This window comes from Anastrepha ludens, chromosome 2 (genome assembly GCF_028408465.1).
Source record: "Anastrepha ludens isolate Willacy chromosome 2, idAnaLude1.1, whole genome shotgun sequence".
NCBI classification, from domain to species: Eukaryota; Metazoa; Arthropoda; class Insecta; order Diptera; family Tephritidae; genus Anastrepha; species Anastrepha ludens.
The window spans coordinates 183955322-183965063 of record NC_071498.1 but is presented as its reverse complement, the minus strand read 5'-3'; positions in this window follow the sequence as shown (position 1 = coordinate 183965063).

Here is a 9742-nt window from a genome sequence, read left to right as displayed (position 1 = left end):
AGAGTAAGTTCGGACCAAAATATTTTCTTTCAGAAATATTGGTTACATATTTAAATTTTATATGGGGTTCGTTAAAAATTTGCAAAATTTCATAGCAATGGTTACAGAAGTACGAGTAGCTACCCCAAGCTGAAACTGATATGACATTCCTCTTTCCCTGATTAAAAAATCTCTTATATCTAATAGTCTTGCTATTTTGTTCTGGAACTTAAAGAAGTTCGGTTTAAAGAAGTTTGGATTAAAGAAGTTCGACCTTCTCTAAAAGAAAAAAGTTGTATTCGCAATTCAGTAAACTAAATATTTTGCTGTTTCAGTTCTTATTATTGGGCACATGGCTAATTGCGCCGATTTCATCTACTTACCTATTGTGGACCTATTGCCTTGTTATTGTCCTAGTTGCTTGTGGCATGAACAGATGGGCGAACATAAGAGAAATTCTTGCTGTTCGATTTCCTTAACTTCCAAAACTTGGCCAAAATTAATGTGTCTTTCGAAATGTATCCTTTAATAGATGTTTGATCAAGCCTTTTTCTACATTTTGTGGTCTGCGTCTTGATATTATCAAAGAAAGTTAGGGATATGCAATTTTAAGCTTCTTAGTTTATGAATGAACCACGAATTGTGTGAGCTCTATGGAGATATTGGCATAGTCAAGCGAGTAACCTTACAGCTACTAAAGTGGCTGGGTCATGACGTACGTATGGAAGGAACTGCTCCGTCGAAGAATTAATTACCGTTATTCAAAAATAGTCGTTATTTGAAAGTACCTCGTAATTATGATCGACTTTTAGCAAACAAATGCATATAGATTATTGGTATATCGATTCCACTTTCATTTCTAAGCATGCATTTACAGTTACTCTCCTTCGATTGTTGCGAACAATTGTTATTTGAGCGAAGTGGTAAGGGTATAAATATTACCACGATTATGTCGATCTCTATCTAAATACGATAAATGACTTCAGCTCATCCTGATCAAATACTTAGCCACATTTTTGAAACTTTTTAAAATGGCACTTCAGTGATGACGAAATGGCGCTACATTGAATAAAAATTAAAAGTTTATACCTAATCGAAAACCGCTAGCAGGAACCTTAATTTTACTTGGAATCGTCTATGTATGCATATATGTATAAACGTGTCCATATGTTTGTGTAAATTTACCAACATTCACTCACTGACCCGCAGCTATCGCACACCTGACTCACACACTCCAGAAACTACGAGCATTTTAGCCGAAACGCGTGTAGCAGCTAGTTTCATACAATTCACGAATATATTCCACACACACACCTACACATATATTTCTTTAAATATATATGCAAATCGTACTTAACGAATAGACGCCGCTCATCTAAACCACAAAAGCATCAGCGCTCCGAATCAGCACGGCCAACTCGCCCAAAATCACACCAATACTTGTGCGCTTGCACATGCCAACAGAGCTCATGTTCATACATACATATATACATTCATATGTACGTGCCCATAGAGAGCGAAGAATGTGGCTTAAACTCACTTACACCAACGCTAAGAAGCATACGTCACATGGTATCTACACACATACAAACCTCTGTGTAGGCATGCATACATACATACTACTATTAACACAAATACACTCCCATGCAAGCTTACACACATATGAATTTAACTGCACGACCTATTGTGGGGCCCTTTGTCTGAAGTGATTTTTAGTTTTAACAACTCCGCGCCAGCGCTGTTTGCCACTGCAATAATAACAGCTGTAGCAGTAGTAATTTTAAATAATGAAATACAATTTTTCCAGCAACATCGCCGCTCAACTCAACAGCTTCAATTACGGCGGCAACACCAACAGCAACAGGGTCGGAGCCTGAGAGCTGCGGGGCCCTAATGGAGTGATGCAATGAAAATAATTTTCATGATGCTAAGATATTTTTTCTTCGACAAAATGGAACCGGTATGATACTCGACGAAGAATGGCACAAATGCGCCTCCAATGACTTAACCACTAACGCATAAAAGCTGCATCGAAAAAGTGTTTTACTTGATACGAAAATACGACATACACAAGTAAAAAATTTGGATTTTCTGAAAGTAATGGTAAACTGCTCAGTCTCTCTAGTCAGTTTTAGATCCCAAAATATCTTTACGTCTTTGCCATAGACACGGAAAGGACCAGAAGCACGTGATTGTTTGAAAATAATAAAATAATTAATCAAAAAATATGAGTTTGGGGAAGAAGAAATCCATTATTTTCTCGGAAGATGGCTGTAGTGGTCGATATCTCGTAAAGAATCGATCAAACAATTTTAAGTTTATGCTCGGCGTCAAGGTGACATTTCACAATAAAAAAATTAGTTTGCAGTTTTCTGTTTGTCCCATTCAGTTGAGAGTACAGGGTGTTAACAATGGAAGTCAACAAAGATAAATTTCTTTGGTAAAGGCGAAAATGCAAGCCAGGCAGCTGAAATTGTGAATGGTGTTTATGGTGCCGATACTGTTACAGGTAATTTCGTACAATTTTAGTTTCGTCGATTCCGCTCAGGCATTTTTGGTGTTCAAGAAAATGTCGAAAATGTCGATAAAATCACAAATATAATCGAAGTTTACCGGCATTTTAGTAGTCGTAACACCGTCCAAGAGCTAAAGATCGGCCATAAAACAGTTTTAAACTATTGTATTTGCGCAGAAACGTTACGCAGAATCCATGGATTTCTTTCTCCCTTCTAATATTAAATATTCTCCCGTCATTTATCGTCTTTTTCAAAAGACGAGCCAACACATTTAAGAAATATGATCACTTCAGAATTGGAGCCCCGAACTCCACCCTTTATGAATTTGCTAAAAATTCAGTGAAATTGCGACTTCAAAGCTTCATATGTCTTCAGAATATTAGTGCTGCAAACCGATTTTTTTTAGTTCCAGCTTCACGAAGTGGGTAGAAAATAATCGATTGATTCCTATTTAATATCATCAAGCCGTTAGTTTTGGGACAAAATTAGTTCTGATTTGACGCGACATTTATTGACTAATTTTGTATAAATTTTTCGGTTATTTGAATGTCTGACACAGCCTCCTGTAGTGCCTCACACCCATCTCGCAACCTACTTGTAGACTTAACTCGTTCATTATGAATTTCAGTAAAAAATGTGCATGGACTTAAAGGGATTAACGTCTCATAGTCAGACGCCACAATGCTGGATACTGCGGGCATTAAAGCACCGGCACTGAGTCCCACCAATAGTGCTGCTGCTTTATCAACACCCGTCAGTGCCAGTTTTTGTGATTGTTTTACACATACGCACATGCATTCATATACACAAACAGAAGTACGTAGTCGTTATGTTGTTTCGACACTTTGGCTGACTGGTACTTTCCTTTTCTCTTTCCGCATTTATATGTTTTGCTGCCATTTCGCACTTACTGCATGAGGTGGTTAATATAAGGGAGCGCTCGTGTCTCATTTGTACGAAATTTGATGAGTTCTTGTCATTATGTTGTTCAATACCAGATGGGTTGCATCACTTAAGTGGCATTAGATTTAGGCGACATTTAAATCGTAATTTAATACTCTCTCTTGATTTCTTCATACGTATATACTTAAATATGCCTAGTTTGCATTTCAGATTTGCGATATGAGTGAACAAAATACTTTTTTTGGCGCCAATAAGTCTCGCAGGCAATGAACTCGACATCCGCTGGTAATAGAAGGCGGGAAGACTTTGTCCTACCCGTACAAATTGATGATATTGTATTTATGTGTGTATGTATGTATGTACGCATACTTATTAAATGATATTGAAATAATTGCGAAAAGGTAATTTCAAAAAAGATTTTCTGTCACATGTGTGTGTACATAGGTGCATACTTATACATATAATAAGTAAATAGTGCATGTACAGTTTTCCACCAAATAATAGGAGAGCTAACATTTTTAAATGAAAATAACTTTTATTTTTAAATATACAGACAAAATTGGAAAACTATTACTAATTTACGTATTGGTGTTTTTGGTTCGAGTGGGTAGAGGAAAACCGAGCAATGATCAAAATGCTAAGAATACAGGGAAAAACATACAAGGAAATTCAAGATGCCTTAAATGATTATATAAAAATAAGCACGCGGACGATAGCACAAAATATCAACTGAAACTGATCGCAATAAAATACGGTACTGGAAGAGTAATCCACTTGCATCAACCAGGGTCATCCGCGGCGACCACAGTTTGCCAGCAACACAAATTATTCCCAATAAGTCGACGAAAAGTACCACTACCAAAAAAAGAAACACGTTAAAAACCATATTGAGTTTGCAGAAAAGCATCTGTGGTCAGGTGAAATCAAAATCGAATAGTCTTGTAGTATAGGCTCCAGAAAGTATGTTCGATGCACACCCAACACAGAATATAGTTCCCGATTCACCACAAAAATGGTAAAACATGGTGGCTCTAAGGTCAGGATATGTCAGGGTAGCTACTGGAGTAGACCCAATTAATTTGATTAAAGGCATCGTGAATCAAAGAGCATATCTGAGAATATTAGACGAGGTAATGTTGCTATGTGCCACGTGGAATGTGCCACCGAGATGGGTGCTTCAGCAGGATAGTGATCTTAAAAATACCAGTAAGGCTGCAAAAGAATAGTTTGGGTTCAACGGGACTGAGTTTAGGCATTGGCCTGCTCAGTTCTCCCATTAGAAAACTTGTGAACTGATATCAATAAAAGTGTTGCTAAATGGAAACCAACCAATTCTAGAGACTTGTGGAAGGTAGTAAGAGAGGCATGGAAAGGAAGCCCATTAAAACGTTGGCAGGATGCCATACCATAGACCAGTCGGGGCCAACTTGCGGCTCTTAGAAGATTATTTGAGGCTCTCGATAAATGTACCCGAACTCCCTTTTCATTTTTCTGCTATTATGCTGCTACGAATTTCTTACGTTCTTACCCAAATAAAATCTATCAGGATAATTCATCTGAGCTCGATTTAGAATTCGTGGTAAGCTGGTTATCACCTCAAAGAATTACTGTGTAGTGCTTTCACAAATTATTCACCAAATTTTAAAGAATTATAAAGAGCAGTAAAATAAATATGTTTAATTGAAATATTTCAAATTCTGAAAAATGGCTCGAACTATCATAGACTCTATGCCACGATTTTCTTTTTGTAAAGCTTTCACAGCAATTTATGCCAACAGTTTAAAATATTCTTACACTACTTAAATTATTCCTATTTTTAGGTGGAACTAATTTTTAGTTTGTTAATTTAAAATTTTAATTTTTGTTCAAGTTTGATTGGAATACGTGAACTGCGGAAAGATAAATGCAACTGATTTATTTTGAGCCAAACAATTTTGCATAAGCCCCTTGTTTTATTGAAAATTTAGCATTGCATATTTTTCATGCCGGCACTCCTATTATTTTTCGGACAACTGTAGGTGTTTTTCTGCGTAGTATGTGCATATGTATGTGCACTGCGTCCAAATACAATAAAAGGGGACCTTCAAGTAAAATATACGATCGTTCCGGTATTTGCTATTTTAGCCAAAGCGTGCAACAAGTTAATTAAAGCTCACATAAATAAGGTCAGAATTATGAAAGTTTGTAAACGCACACATACAAACGTACACATACATACGTGTAATATGTTCATTTGCGAGCAAACTATTGTACAAGTAATTAAATTACAACATAGAAAACCAAAACCAACTGTCACCGGTTTTCAAATTGTAACACTTTTGAGATTTTATGATTTTGTGTGCCATGATTTGACGGCATCGAGCATGTCTTAAATATTTTTTATTAGTATTTTATTGCGAAAACCCACTGGTTTTTTTGCGTTTCGACTTTTTTATGTGTATTTGTGATCAAACAAATTGAGTGTTAAACGAAGGGTTCAACATCTGAGCCAAAAGCCAAAAAATAAAAAAAATTTGGTAAATAAAGCAATAATTTCATTTATGTAAAACAAAACCTGTTTCGGCGACCGCAAACGGTAAAAAGTGAATAAAGAAAACATGCGCGAGCCATTGGAAACACCACCAATGCCATTAGCATCACCAGCATCACCGCCACCGCCAACTTCGTTTTCGGCAACTCGATTGTCACAAAATGTTATACGACGGAATCACGTTCAGCGTGTCTTCAGATGGAGCCCTTTGCTGTGAACTTGTGTTCATATGCCACTTACAAATTCGCCAATGAAGTACGCACGTACACAGCACATACATACATACACGTGTTGTGTGGTGCTTTTCTGAAAAGAGAAAGCATTCAGGGTCAGCGCTTTACACTCAGCAAAGGGGCGCCATACTAAGAAATTGATAGAGAATACATGCGTAGATTAATACACGCGATAGTAATACATACATACATACAAGCACATGTGCATACAAGTACATAAAGACAATCGAGACAATAAAATATTGCCGTTTTTCTCTATTACTTGTTTAGCGGCGAATGTACGGATACTATTTTTTGTGGTAGCTTTAGTTTTATTAAGAAATAATGGTTCGAAATATATAATCTGCATATTTTTAGTTGTGGACAGAAGTAAAGTATTTGATATCCGCCCTGGTACCTGAATTTTTAAAATGTGACAAAGGTTATCAGCGGATTGATGCTTCAACCGGTGATACTTTTAACGGATCAGTTCATTGACGAAAACCCTTTATGTAAAAAGAAACTGGCGGGTTAGAGATTCAAGGGATTAGAACAGTTTGTTAAAGCCTTCGGGTAATATGCAGTGCTGCTGTTCTTTCTAAACTTTCTTTTAATATTCGATAATTCTGAACATATCGGGTGTTTTTTTAGCAGCTTGAGAAATATCGATATCTATAACTACTTATACATATAATATTTGTTCCAATAATACATAAAAAAGCAAGTAACGTAAAGTGTAAAGTGGTCCGAATATTCTATTCAAAATCTATGGCTCGTACAACTTTATTCAAATATTGAAGCAGATTTGTTTGACTACATCCATTCGTCGTAGGACAAACACCTGTTTTTCGACGAGATCAAAGCTCAAAAAATCGTTTGGCAACTTTTCTTCAAAGTCATAATTACAGAGTCTAGTTTGGCTTACATGTAAATGACTGATATATGTAAGTAACCTAAATTTCGAATGGGACCTGAACTCATCTAGAGAATATTCCCAAAGACAGGGTATCTCCAGTTCGAGTTCATCTGTTAAATTCAAATTAACCAAATATTCTCGATAACAATAATAATAATTACTACCGCCGTCCGATGGGCGCATAGTGTCTTCACATGTGTTTTAAATTCACCACGGCTTTCAGCCTTTGCCTTGACTTGACTTGAGAGCACGCCACGCTGATTTCATTAAGACTGGAGACGCAGTCGGGGTCGTCTACTTCTGCGCGATGTGCTTGGATTCCCATCGAGGGTCATTCTAGTGATTTCAGAAGCAGGTTTCCGTAGTGTATGGTCTATCCATTTTCATTTGCGCTCTCGGCCTTCCAAGTATCTGGCCACCATATACGAAGGATGACTCTGAGACATCGATTGACGAATACTTGAAGTTTTCTGTTGCTTTCCGCTGTCATGCGCCATGTTTCATTCCCATAAAGCAAAACTGAGATCAGATTTTAATTAAAAATACGAATTTTCGTCTGCTTCGAAATATGCTTAGCGTACCATATTTTCTTTAGGAAGGCAATTTTTTTTTTATTCTGCACTCTACATCCTAGCGCTATCAAGCCAAGCTGAGCGTATTTTTGTTTCCGAAACTTAATCAGCAAAACATCGACAACATTTGATTCCAATAAGATAGGGCAACTTGCCATACAGCGCGCTTGACAATCGATTTATTGACTGGTCGAATGGACAATTTGACTGGCCGGTGGACATATGGCGGGTATCATAATCAAAAATAAATGTCATGAAAGTAGTTATCAGATTACAATAACGAGAATTCATCCAATAACATTTTTGTTTTTTATTATCATTTCAAGTTCTCAAGCTACTAAAAAGACACCCGATACATGTTTTAACAACAATATATAATTGTTGAATAGGTTTTCATACACATTCATCATAAATATTCATCATAGGTATGCATTGGCAATTGATAATTTGAATTTTTCTCTGTTAAATTGGGCTACAATTAAAGCTTAAATTACTGAAATGTTCTTAATTGCCAATTAGGTGACTGCTTAGTCCAAGCCTAATACCCACCTACGACTTTCTAGGGGCTTAAGATGTAGAAGTATAAGGCAAAAAAAATATGTGCGTAGGGGATCTTCAAATATAAAAGAGCGTACAGCATATTTGAGCAAATCAATCTTAATTATGGTATTTAGATTAAGGTCCTCTGATAAAAACAGCATATTTATGTAGTATGTATGTATGCAAAGTACATAAATATTAAATACACACGCACACATACACATGCTTATATTTACTACTGAAAAAAAGTAGTCTAAAATAATCATGGGTTAGTGGGCTAATAAGACCGTAATAAGAAAAATTGATTTGCTTTGCGCAACACTGTGTAATTTATATATAAAAAATAGTATTTATCGCATAACGAAGATAGATCATTAGATCAGTCATTAGATCATTCCCATACATTCACTGTTACATGAGCGTGATTTTCTAATTCTTATCTGATGATGCGAAAGCATTTGTTTGCTTTGTTATTAGTTTTGTTGCATGTTTTTTCATGATCCAGCGCTTTGCAAATAAATACTAAACTTAATTTCCGAAGAAAACCTTGCTGAGATCTGCAATGCCAATAGCGATTGTGAAACGAATCATATAACACATCGCATTATCAGAAAATTAAGAGTTAACACTTTCGTTTGAAAATAACTGAAAGTGCAGCGTTTTTGTTGTAACACGCTCGGGGGCAGCAGCGCTCGGTAATTGATATTCTTTATTTATTTAGCACCTTTTGGCTTGTTTACTCATTTTTTGTACTATGTATTATTAAGTATTTCTTCTTTCCTTTTTGTTTACAATAAATGCACTTTGGCGAATCTTGTTTTTATTAAACTTTTCACTTTTGTCACGTTTCTTTATAACAATTATTTTGTTGTTTTTAATATTTCAATATGTAAGAGTGTTAACGTACTATGCACTCTGGTACTGTATTTACATACATATATACATAAATACATAGATACGCATAGGCACTTAAATCGCTTTTCAAAGTTTACAAATTTTCTTTACATTCACCAAATTGTGAAGGTCAATCGAAGGGTACCACAATTAAATACTACAATTACTATTTTCAATACCCAAAGAACCAAAGTGCACTTATCGATTTGCTACAAGTCATACTAAGCTCATGCTGGCATGTTGGTTTTTTAAGAATAACTTCTGTTGGCTAAAAAAGAATGGCTTTTAAAATTTCGCGGCAAAGTAAATACAAGCATACATTCACATTCACGCCGTAGCCGAATGTCTTGGTGCGTGACTACCATTCGGTAGTGCCCGAATTCGAAACACCGGATATGGAACACCAAATGATAGCAAGAGTTTTTTCTGCCAGCAGTCGCTCCTCGGTAGGCAGTGGGACACCTCCGAGTGTACATTCTGTCAAAAAGGTACTATAATTGTTAAATAAAACCCAAAATAATTGTTTAATCATCAAAATTTATTTTGTAGCCTTCAAAATAGGCTCCATTCGAAGCGGCGACCGCGGAATGACAATTTAGGTTTTGGGAAAAGGAAAAAGTCACAGGGAGCTGAATCCGGTGAATACGGTGGTTGTTCGATGATATTTGTCGAGTTTTTGC